Source organism: Marmota marmota, unplaced genomic scaffold (genome assembly GCF_001458135.2).
Source record: "Marmota marmota marmota unplaced genomic scaffold, marMar, whole genome shotgun sequence".
Taxonomy (NCBI): Eukaryota; Metazoa; Chordata; class Mammalia; order Rodentia; family Sciuridae; genus Marmota; species Marmota marmota.
In genome coordinates, this window is record NW_026000108.1 from 40,686,660 (window position 1) to 40,702,573 (window position 15,914).

A 15,914-nucleotide genomic window follows, 5' to 3' on the forward strand; every position below is an offset into this window, starting at 1 on the left:
AAAGAAGAAAGAAAGAATAAGAAAATTAAAATATAAAAAAATAGAAAATTAAAAAGCTGTGGTCTACTGAAGACTGCACAAGAGATCTAACTGACGAAACCCCTGTCCTCAGTGGTCATTAGCTTCGCTTGTTAACATCAGACAGAGGCCATAAAATGCTGCTCCATTTTTGCAGAAACAATTATTCCATCAAATCTCGGTACTTTCTTTGGCCTTTGTTAGTTTGGAATATATTTAAATCACATAAGTGAAATCCTGCTTCTTCTAAATGGTTCCACTTCTCTGTATTTCCCCTGGACTGTGTTAAATCTGAGAATAGCGCTGGGCATCTGAACAAACCCCTTTTATAGAGACATCTGAACTGACTGCTGAAGAGCATCTCACAGGTGGCATTTATTTATTTATTTGTCAATCGGGGTTTGAAAAATGGGTAATACGTGTTTACAATAAAGTTTTCAACTGATATAAAAGGATAAATAATGAAAAAGAAGTCTCTAATTTCCCTTCCTATTTTTTTTTAATGGCAGTTAGTGGCATGACAGAATTGATCTGAACACAAATGAAATTCAAAGTTTCATGCTATGAAAACATGAATGTCTTCTGTTTTCTAATGCTGCTGATTTACCACTATGACTCTACTGAATTTACTGATGAGAAGTGTCGTCTGCATCTAAATATGGTCCTGGGACAAAATTACAATAATTTACCTCAAGGGTTTTAATTGATTTTATTTTCAATTCTAGAACCAGGCAGCCCTTTGTTTCATAAAATACAATAAGTATTCCGGTGAGCAGGGCAGAACAGGTTGGTTTTACAGACAGTAAAACAAAAACCAAAAAGTGGATTGGTCATTTCAAAGTTTCCTTTCTTACAAGCTGGGGACAGAGGGTGAGAACAATAGAAAAATAACTGTTTAGTATCAGGTTACTTCAGATTATCTTCTCGTGTGTGTGAAAGGATTAAGGCAGAGGGAACTTCATTATTATGCCAATTGAAACTGGGCTCTTTGGGAAATTTGACTGTTATCTCTAATCCTTGTTCCTTAGAAGGTCACATAAACAGCTTAGTTTCAGCTTGTTGACTTGGAACTTTAGAATGAGTGACTCCATTTTGACTTTTAGCCTGATCCGTGGGGGCCGAGTGTGGGAACCTCGTCCAAAACATTGGCCTCCTACGATTTTTTATTTCACATGTGATAACGACAATGACAACAGAGAGACATTCAAAAAGAGAGAGTACAGGTGGGTGGAACACGACACCCAGCCCTTAGCCATCACGTAACCAGCTCCCTACAGCACTGAGTAGAGAATTTAGTGATGAAATAAACATGGCAGTCAGACTCTACCTCCCCAGAAGACTTTGGGGAACCTGCCGCTGTGACCTCTGTGTTAGAAAAATTCATAAAGTTTCCAGCTTTGCATAGTCGTTTAAAAATTCATCTGGAGAAAAACAAAGTCCACCAGGACATCTGGAATTTCACCAGTCCCCTCCCATTTCTGTAGCCATACCGACATTCAGTATTTCACAGCATAAATATAAGAGTGGAAGGATCTATTTACATTGCTTACCCCTAGGTGTTTCTTCCAAATACCTGTTTCCATTTTTCAAAAAAAGCACTAAATACAAATGAAAGAATGAAAATCCCAAAAGTCCAAGGAAAGCCTCAAGAGTCCCATGTGCCCAGGCTGCTCTCAGATTTCTTCATGAGCCTGACCTCCTTGGGTCTTCTCCTTTAGGACCAGAGTAAGTACAAACCAGGGTTCTTGTTTTGCTTTCTGTTTTATTATTATTTTTTTCTTTTTGGTGCTGGGGACAGAACCCAGGGCCTCATGCAGGCCAGGCAAGTGCTCTACCACTGAGCCACACTGCTAGCACCTTTGTGTTTCATTCACCTGCCGTAGAGTACTTGGGTCAATATGGTCATTGGAAGTTGAATTATGCACCTCTTAAAGATATCATTTCTGAGTTAAAATATTTTGCACACAGATCATAAACAATAAATTTTTCCCCTACATATTGCCACCTTCTTTACCTTCTATAAATGTTTCCGGGTTGGAAGTTTGTTAGTAGAGCTAACACCAACACAGGAAGAATGAGTCTAATCTCAGCTTGAGAACTAGTGTTTCATCCATAGAATTAAATGAAATGTTTACTAATATATTTAATGATTTCTGTTTCAACAACTCTTCTGCAATGGTAAATCAACAGTGCTGTACATATTTATCAGATCAGTTTGTTTTTCCAATTCATCATCACTCTTGATAAACCTCTTCCTTTTTGGTCTAAATTTCCAAATTTACTTAAAATTATGTATCTCTCAACTTAGACACAGTGAATGACATGACCTGGGAGCGTCTTTCTCTGTAGCAGTATGTCATACCTCTAAGTTCCTTGAGATTGGGGACTATGCCTTACTTTATATCCCATTTGCTGCCCCTAAGGTGGTTTGAATGAATGATGCCTGAGACAGTGGGTAGATGAATGAGAATAGCACCATGAACTTTGAACTTGACGTATGAAATTAAAGTTTCAAAAATTCAGGAAGGTCAAAGGAACATGTCAGATCTCAGGGATAATCAAAAAAGATTAAAACAGCAGCTGAGAGATTATGTAAGCAGATTTCTTAGAAAAGCAAAAAACCATCACAAATCACTTAAAAGTTTCCAATACTACTTCTTTTTTTTTTTTTTTATGGTAGAGGAATGAACCTTATAGTGCTGCTTTCCAGAGTTTTCAGTTGGGAAAATTAGTCTACCTTTAAACATGTTTGGAATATTTGAGTTCTCCATCTGCCTCCTTTGCTACTTATTGAGAAGGATTATGCTCAGGGTCATTAGAAAAGTAATTCTCTCTTGATTTTTTGAGAAAATCCCAGATGTGACCTGCACATTGATAACAGAGAATTCAGTTTGCCAGCAAGAGCCGAATTAGATTTTGGTTGTATTTTTTAAGTAGGATTGCTATCCTTTTTTCCTTTTTCAAGGACAAATTCAAATTTCTTTCCTCTTGTCCACGACAGTTATTCTGATGGAAAACTCCACTAGAATAGAAATATTTTGAGGTGGTTTAAAAAAAAAATCTAATTGACAAATATTTTTTAAGAATCCACTTGTGAGATCAAAGTATCCAATTCAACTCAGAGACCTTACACCTGAGGGATGCAGTACAGACCCCTTAATCTTGTGCTCCAGACTAGGAGCTGAGTGATTATGCAAATTAGATGCTATCAATTAAGTCACTTTATTAAAATGACCAGTTCTTTAGTGGAGTTTAATCCTTTGAACCCTGGCATTATTTAAACACCAGACAGCATGATCCAATGGTACAAACTGTCAATCATGTACCACATTGCATCTATTAATGTCACCTGGATGACACTTTGCTCTGAAGTAATGACAATAAATTTCAATTTGTTAATACAGATGATGGGCCTTATGTATTAAAGTGAGAGAGGGAAATTATTATGAAATATATGTTATCATATAAATTTGCATTTTGACCAAACACTGGTTTGTGCGTGGGACTCCATGACAATATTAATAAGTTGTCTTTAACTTGAGTAAAACAAAGTGAAGCAAAAACTTTTTTCCCAGGAGATAAAGTTCTGAAATAACTTCCAAAATAAATATCAAACACCCACCACAGAAACAGGAGGTGATGATATTTAGGCTTAAATTTTTTTTTTTTCTGAAACATTCGGTACAATTCAAAGAAAATACTTACATGTTTGAGACTTCGGAAAGAAATACGCATATTAAGAAAAACTGGAAGAACTGGCTAAAATTGGAAATAGTCTTGTTGGACTGGTGGGACTATGGAGGGGTTCTTCCCTCCCTAAATTTTATGAATTGTTGTAATAAAAAGAAAATGGCTCAATTGTGCTTTTGGTCTAGGGTTTGATTGATTGGGTTGGGAGTGCTGTTGGCGCTTCTTTTTTGTCTGAAATGGTCTAGTGTTTGCAGAAGCTGTTTTGAGTTTTTATTAAGACCTGGAGGAAAAGAAGAGGGATATATACGTGTGTGTGCCTTTGTGTGAGTGTGTGTGCAGTTATTTCTTATAAAGCTGCCCTTTTTTGCTGCATGAAAGAGGATATTTTCTTTGTACACATTCTTTCTCCCCTTTGCCCACTTTCTGGGACAACTTTCTGGAAAACACCTCAAGTCAATAAAAGACCTTCAGGTCATAAGTGAATGCTTTCTTGTTCTGATTTGTTACCTCTAAATTTGTAAAAGCAATGTCATATTCTTCAGATATACGCACAATTACTACATCTTCAGCAAACTTCCTAATACATACTAGTAGGTTAAGGTAATTTTCAAGTCACTTGTAAAGTTAAATAAAAATATAACACTTTGTTTTTGTATAAGCAGTTCTCTACAGATAGTCATTGTAGGACAATAAATTGTGACTTTAAATTTAAAAATAATGGGCTGGGGGGTATAGCTCAGTTGGTAGAGTGCTTGCCTGGTATGCACAAGGCCCTGGGTTCAATCCCCAGCACCCCCCCCCAAAAAATTGCATAAAATTGGGAGATAAGGTGATAGTATTGAAGAGTGAATAAAATAGGGAAATATGCATTCAAATTCTGATTTGGCTACTTGGTCTCAGCAGGTTTTAGCCTCAGAGTCCCCATCTGTGCAATGGCCATACTATTCTTTGACCTGAAAGAGTAATGTGAAAATGCGTTAGAAGGGACTGGCTGTTACTGAGTGTCATTTCATTGTTGCCCTCTCTACAAACCACAGCTCTGCTCACCAAGCCCCACCTCCTGTTGTTAGGGCTCCCTCCAGCTCATTTCCTAGCTGACAAAAGGACATTTCAGCCTGTCTAGTCATGGCTTTCATGGACATGGATCTCATGCAAACAGAGACCCCTTAAACTGCCCAAAGATGTTGATTCTAAGCGACTCATGATGCTTATGGAGGGCAGAAGGACCATTCAGAGCCACTGTCACAGGCACAAAGTCTTTCTAGACCAATGTTTCTTGCCGGCACTCAACCACTGTCTTATAATCAAATTCCACCTATCACAGCCTCTCTGGCCAATCTTGAGTTTACTGTCACTCCTGGAAGGTAGGAAGCCTGCAGAGATGGTACTAAATCTTGACTACCTTTGGCAGGATCTCAAAACAAGTCACGGCAAAGGGCAGAAGTAGTAGAAAATGAACCCCCCCGGCCAACTTGGGAAATTCGTGAACTTGGCCATATGCAGTTGCTTCCACATTAAGCTTCTTTAATAGTCTGTCTTTTTAATTCTTCAATATTTATCCTTTAGCACTTTGATACAATTTTGCAGTGGTTGTTTATAGTAAAAGGTAAAGATTTGGGGGTATGCCTCATTCCTTCAAGAATATAGCAATGGACAGAGGAGAAATTCTAGCGGCCTCTGAAATATCAGCCAGGAGCTGGGAGGTGGGTTTTCAATACTGGGCAACGTGGGGGCTGGATGGAGAAAGGGACTGGTGCAGACTGGATCTGACACCTTCAAGAGATGGTGAATAGAAGCCAGAGAAGAACTGTTTATTTTTAAAGACATACATGAAACAAAGAAAAGCAAAACAGTTGGAGGAGTATTGGGTTGAGGGCTGGGACTGAGTTTTTCTGAACTTGGGGTAGTGTTACAGTCATGATTGGGTTTATGGGGTTGGGAGAGAGGGGCTAACACACTATCCCCATGGAACACGGGCAAAACAGGTCCCTTTTCTGGCTGCATGAAACTTATGCTATCAGCCAAACGATCATCCAGGTTGATCATAATTTTAAGATGTGAATAGTGGGTGGGAAAACTGTTGTTTCCAGAATCCATCTGGGATTTTTCAGCTCTTGATCTTTGCCCAGGGTGGGCTTTTTTCAGGAAGAATTGGGATTTATTTATTTATTTACAATACTGGGGATTGAACCCAGGGATACTCTACTGCTGAGCTTCATCCCCAGCCTTTTAATTTTTTTAAATTTTGAGGCAGGGTCTCACTAAATTGCAAGGCTGGTCTTGAACTTGCAGTCCTTCTGCCCCCACCTCCTAAGCTGCTGGGATTATAGGTGTGTTCCATGAACACTGGCTGAGAATTGGGAACTCTTAAAAGCAGCTGTGGATACCTGGAAAAGCCTTACCTTGAGCTCCTTGGGGATTTTAGAAATGGAAAGAAATCCACCAAAAGGATACTTCTTAGGTGAGGCTAAGAAGCAAGGGTTTGGGATCAGAGTGGCAATTGTCTTCTGCTGTTTGAAGGGAAAACAAGTAGCTATTCATTAGAGTGGAGCTGTAAAGTTTATAAAATGAATTTCAGATTATCCCAAAGCACTCAAATGGAAGGCATTTCATTGGTTTGGCAATCTAGAAGTTTCTGTTTTATCTCATCTTTCAAAGAAGAATCTAGTCTTGCTCTGTCCCAAATGATGACTGCTAGGCACACATGGTGACTGAGAACTTGGGATATGCCCAGTCCAACTTGTGATTTGCTGTAGTTATAAAACATACACTGAATCTTGAAGATTTAATATGAAAGCAAATATAAAATATCTTAATATTTTAAAAATATTGATTACTGGTGAAAGGGTGATCATCTGGCTATTGTGGGTTAGAATAAAATGCCTCATTGATATTAATCCTCTTTCTTTTTTCTTTTCTTAGAGGTGGTCTGTCTCACCATTTACTTATACTGGACAGTGGTGCTGTAATCAGGCAAACCTCACCTTCTCCAGTTCACCTCTTCTCCTGTAGCCACGTGACCCACCACTGCAACAGGACTTAGAATATCAGGCATGGGAGGGACATACCACCAGGTCCAGTTTTTGTTACAATGTGCTGCATCCTTGTCGCGACCCCTTGCCGGCAAGGGAAAACACGACACAGGATTCTTCTTTCAGCAGTTTATTCAGGCCTTGAGTCATGTATCATCTTCTAGCGCCCGCCGCCCGAACACACCCAAGCACAGCTTAATAAAGCCCCCCGCGTCCCAATCCCAAGCCGCCACGTGGATCTCTCTCATAGGGTGGTAAGGGATTGCGTGCCAACTCTCCATAAAAGGAGTTGTTTATCACAGGCCACAGTGGAAGCCAGCGCCATCTTCTAATGGCGGCCACGGTCTATAAGAATGGCTTACCACACATCCTCCTCCCTTCAACAACTAAGACAGAGTGAAAAAGCCATTCTGTGGCCTTTACAGAGCTGGGCTTACACAGCCGCTTCCTTGAAGATGCAGTTGACAGAGGGGTTTGGGATGCTTCTCTCCACTCCCCTGAGCTCTTCATCAGCCTGGCTTCCCAGGCACTTGTGTGTTGAGAATTGTTCCTGCCAGTTCTGCCTTTTGCAGGTGTAGCTTTGGGGAAGGACCTGCAATCGTTCTCAGGGCACCAGGGGGAAAGGTGGCATCGGGCCAGGATTTTTTTTTTTCTTTCCAAATACAGTATTTACAAAGACAGCTGCGAAGCCCGCACTTCCCGTCAGCACAGTGCCACACACTTGCCACCTCTGTTCTCCCTGAAACTAAAAGAAGCCTCTCCCTGGGGAATCTGCATTTTTAGATAGATTTCTTTAAAGTCCCCAAAGTCTGCAGTATATGCAAAATAGAAAAAAGAAAAAGCCACTAATGAGGTAATTTCAAACCTGACAGCAGAGAGCAAGGATGATTTTACCCCTGCTCCCTGTTCTTGCCGAGTCAGCCCCAGGAAATGTCTTTGGTTCATCTTAAGAGGAGCTAATGGAGAGTTCAGAGCCGAATTCTAAAGATGTAGAGGGACTTGGATTGTGAAGTGAATGGGATCCTTACCGTAATTCGCACTTAGAAAGTCCTTTTTGGGGGGCTTGTCCTAAGCAGGAAATTACTTAGTCCTCTTAGTAGCTCTGAGGGATGAGGACTGTTGTCACTTCTGTTTTGCAGCAGTGTAAACTGAGGCAGGGAGTTGTGATATTAGTTACTTTAAGTCATGAGTCAAGAAACATAAAGACTGCCCATGGCCTAATTCCAGAATAGCACGTGTGACTTCTCTAAACCTCTGTATTGTGCCTTTCTTACCTGTGAAGGCTCTGCAGGAGAAGTGAGCACGCTTGGGTTGGCTTCATTTGTGTGTTCACATCAGCAGATTTAATCTTCCCTCATAAGTTCCAGAACTTTATGGGCCTGAAGACATTTTTGTAGCCTGTGAAATATTCATGATCCGTGCTATATTTGATGTAAGGGCTGAGTGCGTTGGCCTCCCCCAGGGTTGATGGACACATATTGGGTAGCAAATAACTTCCTGTAGGTGATGTTTAAAACTTCCAGATATTGCAGCCCACTAAAATGGAAGTTCTTGAGGAAGGGGGATTCTTATTTGTCTTTGTGTTCCGTGTTCCCATGATGTTGTTTGACATGTAGTTAGTCTTTATGAACCACAACTAACTCTTCCCTCCAACTCACACTTGAGTAGAATAAATTAAAATAAAGACCCGAAAAATTAAATCAGTCCTTTCCCAAAGATTGAAGGGAACAGTTACTCACTAGGAAGTAATGTTATTTATTATCTCTTACGTAATCTTATAATTCTTCTTACCCTGAAACTTAAATTACCAATGGGCAAATTCTTCTCTAATTATTTGGATGTAATTCCTATGTCACAGTCAAATTATTTTTTTTTGAACTTGTGAATTTTAACAAGAATAACTATAAGCAAGTAAACAAACTAAATAAAGCAAACATTTCTATTTAACAGGCCTTCTTGGATTAAAAAGAAATATTTTTGGTAACTGGTAATTTCAGAGACCCTATTATATGCTATTCATTGCATTTTTCCCTCCTCAAAAAAGTATAGAACAAATGTTCATTTTTTATGAGTCAAAATTACAACATGTGTAAATAATTGGTTTTCAATGATGCATACAAATAATATCAGAATTTGTTTTAAATGTAGAAGCAATTGTGGATATAATTACAGGGTGTGCAGTTCAACACCCTCTAGCTCATTAATATATATGGGCCCTCTAATGGATGTTCATCATTCCTTGGGAATCAAACTTGGCAGGTCAGATTCAAAAAAGATTATTTCCCTTGGTTGTCAAATAGACGATAGTCTCAAAAGCAAATCAATAGCCATATCCAAATCAACCACAACATTTAGAATTACAAGGCCACTCAAAACTCAAACCCCAATTTGATTACTATTGAGAAAGAAATACTAGATTACATGGATTTAAAGTGTATTGTATAAAACCCCTCTCTTCTCATTTGACTCTCCCCTTTCTATTCTACTGGGTAGTAGTAAAAAGGAGCATGCCAATTTTAGTTTTAGTGGTTAGGGATGGGTAAGAAAAGTGACTTCCTGTATTTATATAACTCTTTTATGTTTGTGTGGACCTCCTTACAACCGTTCCTGGATCTGTGTAAAAATGCATCTCAGTTTTGCAAATTTTGCAAACTTTGGCTTACTCCCATGTGCAATTCTAAGCTACATTTAAAATTTTGTAATTTTGTGCCATTTCCTCGAGAACATTCCTATTTGGTTGACCTGCCAATAAAAGGGGGAAGGGGAGCAAGTCCTTATAAACTCCGTGAAGTTAGTGAGATTGACTCCAAGAGGGTGGCTTTGGCATTGAAGATGCACAGACTCAAAGCCCTTAGGCTCCGCCTGCCATCTTTGTTCTATCTTCCGATGTTGTAAGCATCCTGTTCCCACCCTTTAACTAATAGAACACAGAATCTGATCTTAAAATCTGAAGAGGAATGTGTCAGGTGGAGAAAGCCAGGGGTGGGGAAGGTGTTGTAAAGAATTTGAACAACCTGTGAGAAAATTCAAAGGCTGGGTAGAGATGGCATTTACTAAGGACTGAGAGTAGGTTGGAAATGATGGAGCACAGCTTGCCAGAGAGGATGGGGCTGGAGTAGCCAGCAAAGATGGAATCATGCAGCTAGCTATGACATGTATAGCCATATGCAAATCAATGTCAACACTTGGAAGAGCAAGGCCCAATTAAAACCTCCAACCTAATTTGATTAATTCTCAGAAATGTAAATTATAAGGATATAAACTGCATTATGAAAAGCTTACTTCTTTTGACCCTCACCTCTTCTCTTTTGGTGGGTACAGTAGACAAAAGGGGCATCTTGGGTTTGCCTTAAACTTTATTCTGAAAAGCTATTTGTTAAAATTTTTCAAAGATGAAGACAACACAATTAAATTTCAATTTTAGAAAAATACCAAATCAGTCCTAAAGCTATGGAGTTAGAGAGAGAGGGGAAGCGGTGGATGGAAAGATCCTCAAGATGCAGCATTAACAGGAGTCTGAGGCGGCTGGAGATAAGAGTGAACTCAGGAGGACGCTCAAGTGTCCTGCCAGGTAACTCGAGATGATGGTGCCATTGATCCAAATAGGTATCATTAGGTATTATAGTTGCTATCAGAAGCAAATATGGGAGGGGAATGGAAATTTTTCAAAAGAGAATGTACTTTATAGAGATTTTCCTGTAGTGTGCATCTCTCTAACATACAGAGCTAAGAGGAAAAACAATAGTGTCATCATCAAAAACAACAAAGGACTTACAGCCTCAACCCCTGGAGATTTGGATTTAATTGAATAGGGCGGGACCAGGCTTTAGGTGTTGCTGTTTATTTGCTGTTTTTATTATAGAAAAAAAAAAACTTATAATGAGGTCTTAGCAAGTTAAGTATAGAGAATTGATAACTATATGCACATTGTTACACATTGTGTAGAGTGCTAGAACCTTTTCATCTTGTGTGACTGAAACTCTATACCACTGCACAACGAACCCTATTTCCTGCACCCTTAGCCCCTGATGGTCATAATTCTGTTTTCTGCTTATCTGAGTTTGAGTACTTTTCAGATATGTAGACTCATGTGGTATTTGTCTTTTTTGTCTCTGGCTTGTTTTACTTAGCCATATGTCCTCAGGGTTCATCCATGTTGAAGACATGTGTCAAGACTTTTTTTTTTTAAAGGCTAAAGAATAGTCAATTGCATGTATATACTACATTTTCTTTTCCTTTTCTGATACCAGGAATATTGGACCCAGGGGTGCTTTACCACTGAGCCACATCCCCGGTCCTTTTTATATTTTATTTAGAGACAAGTTCCCCCTTAAGTTCCTTAGGGCCTCACTAAGTTGCTGAGGCTATCCTGGAACTTGAGATCCTCCTGCCTCAGCCTCTTGAGTGTCTGGTATTACAGGCGTGCAGCACCTCACCCGGCACCCTTTGTCCATTTTTAACTTGAGCTATTTGGCTTATCAACATTAGGTTATATGAGTTCCTTATGTGTTTGGGGTATTAACTCCTTGTCCTATATGTGATTTGCAAATATGTTCTCCCATCCCAGAGGTTGCCTTTCCACTCCATTGACTGCTTCGTTTGCCATGCAGAAGCTTGTTGGTTTCGTGGAGCTCCACTTGCTATTTTTGCTGTTGTTTGTGACTTTGGGGTTATGCCCAAGAAGTCATACGCATTTAGGTGTTTTCCTAAAGCTCCCCCAGATGACTCTAAGGTGCAGTCAGGACTGAGAACCACTGCTTTAAATTAAACTGTTATAACCTAATACTAGAGGTTCCATCAGGACATGAAAGTTTTCTTGGTCAAACAGGCCAGCAGCCAACCACATTGACTGAAAACCAATTTGGCAAGGTAACCCCTGGTGGAGGATGTGTTGAGATTTCCGGATGGGATAAGGGTGAAGCAGGGAAAGTACTTTGGAAGAGCATATTCAATATTGTTATAGAATCTTACTTCCGAGTAGAATTTTTTCTCAGGATTTAAACGACAAAAAGTAAAAACAGAATCTTGACTCCTGAGATAATCAGTGATTCTAAAGTCAGAGAACCTGTCTAGTGGTGGTGGTGGTAGGGTGTGTGTGTGTGTGTGTGCGCGCGCGCACACACGTACAATATTAAAATGTCAGGAGATGGTATCTACAATTGAGTTTTGTTAAATGGATTTAAAAGTTGAGGAAATCAGGTATAGAGCGTTCCTGATGTGGTGGATATATTCATTCATTCATGAAATATTTATGAGTGTCTTCTAGGTGTCAGTACCTTTGGGGGTCCTCTAGCTATATTATTTGTCTTCAAGCTACTAGCCTTGTGAGTTAAGCAATATTTTACAGTTAAAAGGTGTGGCAAAGGAAGGTACAACAGGCCACATGGTTGAGAAGTAGCTAAAATGTCAGCTCTGTGAGAGCAGAGGTCTTTGTCCTATCTCCTGCCCTGTGCCCAGACCCAGGACTCATCTGACCCACTGTAAGTGTCCAGAATACATTTGTGAAAGTGGCTGAGTTGGAGATCAGATGCAGTTCTGATGCCCTGTTGGGGATTGCTGTTTTCCCTCATAGCTAGAGACTATGGGCTCCAGCCTTGTCTTCCCGCTTAGTTCAGAGGAAGCTGTGTCCTGCAGGCAGTGTCACATGGCTGAGTTTTCGTTCTGGGAGGCTGTAAGTGCTGTACCCAAGTGGGCCCTAAATGCATTGTGTGAGGGGGTGGAGGTGGGGCTTATTCATCCAGGAAATAGCCATTCACAAACCAAACTCTGGTTGATCTGGAAGAGTAGATGAGGACAATGACTACAGTGTGTCCCCAGACCAGGAAGCTTCATATAAGTTAAACCAAATAGTACGTAACAAAGCCTCATGTCATGGTAATGAGAAAGCAGCAAATCCTAAGTATTCAAGTGAAAATATGCAGTATACCCTATATCAACAAGGCTGTTGTAACTTCATTCTTTATTGTACATTTTTTTGCTTGTATTTAACAATCCGTTGATGATACTATCTCCAAAATGTGCCTGGTTAAAGAAAACAGCAACAACCTTGACTTCTTCCTACAACATCAGTGGGAAGAAATTCCAGGAAGGAAGAAGGAATGGAACACACTTACTGTTTTCTATGATTTTTATTTTACCATTTCAGAGCACTCAGATGAGGATTTGGGAAATCTTCATGTCCCTCTCTTAATGAAGCCACAGCAAGCACTTACTGCTGCTTCCACTTCCCACACACAAACTTTCTAATTATAAAAGGACCTTTTCAGACTTATTCAGGGCATATAATCTTATTTGCAGCTCCTAATTGGAGGGCTGTGTTTGTTGGAAAGAACAGAAGTCTTCAGTCATTTAAAATAAAGCTGGCTCATCAACCCCTGTGGGAAGCAAAGAACTATTTATTTTATCCGTTAATCCCAAATACAAACACAATAAAGCTGTCTTTTCTAATAGTGACCTATTTCATGTTAAATTGGGATAAAGCTAGCTTTGCTCAATAGGACTATTGTGACCAACAAAAAAAGTCAATCTTATTACGATTCCCATTGAATACCTTCCAATAACTTATCTTTTAAAGCGCTGAACCCAAACCCCAGTTGAATTCTCTATGTTGTCTGACACAAAATGCAAATCTGGAAGGGAAATAACCTCAACTAGTGAGCCCCATCTAGTGGCAGGGAAGTAAATAGGTGGCCAAAAACCTGCTCTATCATGATTCCCTCTCTTTAATTTTTAAAAATTCTTCTATCTGTGTCCAAACCTCTATGCTTTAGTTTCTCTCTAGTTTTTCCCATACTTTTATTTCCAAAAAATCGAAAGTCTTTTTAACCATACAAATTTCCTTGTGGTAACTTAAATCTTAAGACTTAAAAAAAAAAAAAAGTTATTTGCTTAAAATTGCCAGGTTTCCTCCTTGAGAATTGAATTTTAGAATGTGAGTGGCCATATCCCTTGAATAGCGTTATATAACACTCACAGGTTAAACTGTGGATGATATTATTTACACATCAGTTTTATTTTAACAAAAGACTCCAAAGGTTTTTTTTTTGTTTTTTTGTTTTGTTTTTTACTTATAAGAGCTTTACAGGAGCAAGACTGAGTCATAGAAAGATTCAGTGACACCATGAAAAACTCCAAACTCTGCTTTCCTGGGCAATGTCTACATTGGATAATCGCGCTGGTTCCAAGGTGGGTTTTTTCCGCTGACCCAGTTAGAAGTCAAGTGTGGCCTGTCTGCATTGCAGGTTCCCACACTTCTTGACTCTTATTCTCACCATAATAAACATGTCAAAAACTGACAAAGGTAACAGCAGGGATCAGCTCCAGTCCTACCTGGGAAATGCTTGTGCTAATGAGTCTGCCTAAAAACTGCAAGTCTTCTTTGCTCCTATAAGAAACTAGGTGATCATAGCTATATGCCATTTTAAAACCAAGTAGAACAGATTTCTCAAATATCTACACTTGAGTTTACTTTCAAAATGGCTTTCCATGGGCCTATGTTTTCAAATCCCCAAAGCAGACATAGGTGTGGAGAGGCATCTGGGTTACCGAGGAAAGAACAAAGAACTCAAGGTCAAGTCCTAACAGGGCCCTTCCCTGTCTGCAGGGCTTTGGAAATTCATACCTCCCAGCAGCAGAAACTCAGAGGAGGGAGCAGCCGAGAATCCCTGCCTCTCTACCTCCCCGGTTAGACCTGTTTCTTCTGGAAGCCTCCCTCGACTTCTTTAGGATAGTTCCTTCGCAGAGTTGTTACAAAGGTTGATTGATTGAATGAAGTGTGTGAAGTGCTTAGCTCATGGCCTGGCACATAACAGCGCTCAGTAAATATTGCTGTCACTTACTCAGTGAAGGGAGTGATGGGAAGACGGATGGCATATGGGAAATGTCAGTCACCTCTGAGTCAGCAAGCCCAGTTGCACCTTTCAAGAAGTCCACCCTCCAATAAAGAAGAAAGGTGGCTGCAGGTAGGTAACATGGGGCTTTTATAGTTCAACACGAGCTTTCTGAGCTGAACGGAATTTTTGTAGGTCTAATGATTTACACTGTTGGCTTACATTCTTTTATTTACTTATTTTTATGCTGGGAATGATCCCAGAGGCACTCAACCACTGAGCCACCGCCCCAGCCCTATTTTGTATTTTATTTAGATAACAGGGTCTCACTGAGTTGCTTAGGGCCTCATGTTTGCTGAGGCTGGCTTTGAACTCACAATCCTCCTGCCTCAGCCTCTAGAGCTGCTGGGATTACAGGTGTGCGCTGCTGCACCCAGCTATTAGCTTACATTTCTATTTGAGATTTTAAATTTCTGAAAAGAAGAGAATGATGGAACTGGAAAGGAGGTTGTATAACTTAGCTTCCTCGTTTTGTTGAGAAAAAAATCCTAATGCCCTTTTGTTCTTCACAGTTCTTTGCACACTTGAGATGAACTTGAGAATTTTAAATTATTGTTTAGCGTCCACCTTTGCTTCTCTTTGGTTAAGTCCCATGTAGTCAAGGGCTGGGTCTCTTTGGCCCACACCTTATGTACAGATGTGACTCAGTGGCCAGAAGTACCTAGTAGAGTACCTAGCACCTTGTTTGCACAAGGTCATTACTGACAAGGTCAGAGGTGCCAAGTGACAAAGCAGGAAGAGTATATGTACCCAGGAAAGCCTGGGTACAAACTGGCCCTCTCTGGCTTATTTCCTGTGTGATGCTGGGCAAGTCACTTGACTCCTCCAAACCTCAGTTTCCTTTTCAATAAAATTAGAATACAATCACAGAAGCAATATCTTAGGATTGTTGTAAAAATTAATGTGATAATTTAAGAAAATTGCCTGGAAAACTGTAATTCTCTAAATTTACCTACATGACCAAGATGACAATTAGAGTGTGTTCTGGAACTAGAACCCTACCTAGGTCTTGCTCTTCATTTTTCTTTCTCCATATCCCCTAGCCTCTTTGCCCAAACCACTTTTCTCAGACCATTCAACCAACCAGATAAAAATAGCAACACAAAATAAAGTTTTGAGTGATTGGTTCCGAGGTGCTGTGATCCTTCAAAGTCTAGCAGGAAGTCTCAGGAGATCACTGGAAGGGTGGGAAGGGGCTTATTATTGCCAATCACCTCCCAAAGTCTAAAGCACAGCTGAACAGAGTATTTCATTGTTTGTTCTAACAGCTGGCCCTTAAGGGTTT

The 15,914-nt window shown here is 39.9% G+C and overlaps 1 non-coding gene across 1 annotated transcript; it reads left to right on the forward strand.

Moving 5' to 3' along the window:
- Positions 1–4,433: 4,433 nt before the first annotated feature.
- On the forward strand, positions 4,434–4,506 carry Trnat-ggu. Its single transcript has one exon. It is a non-coding gene; the product is annotated as a tRNA-Thr (tRNA).
- Positions 4,507–15,914: the final 11,408 nt, after the last annotated feature.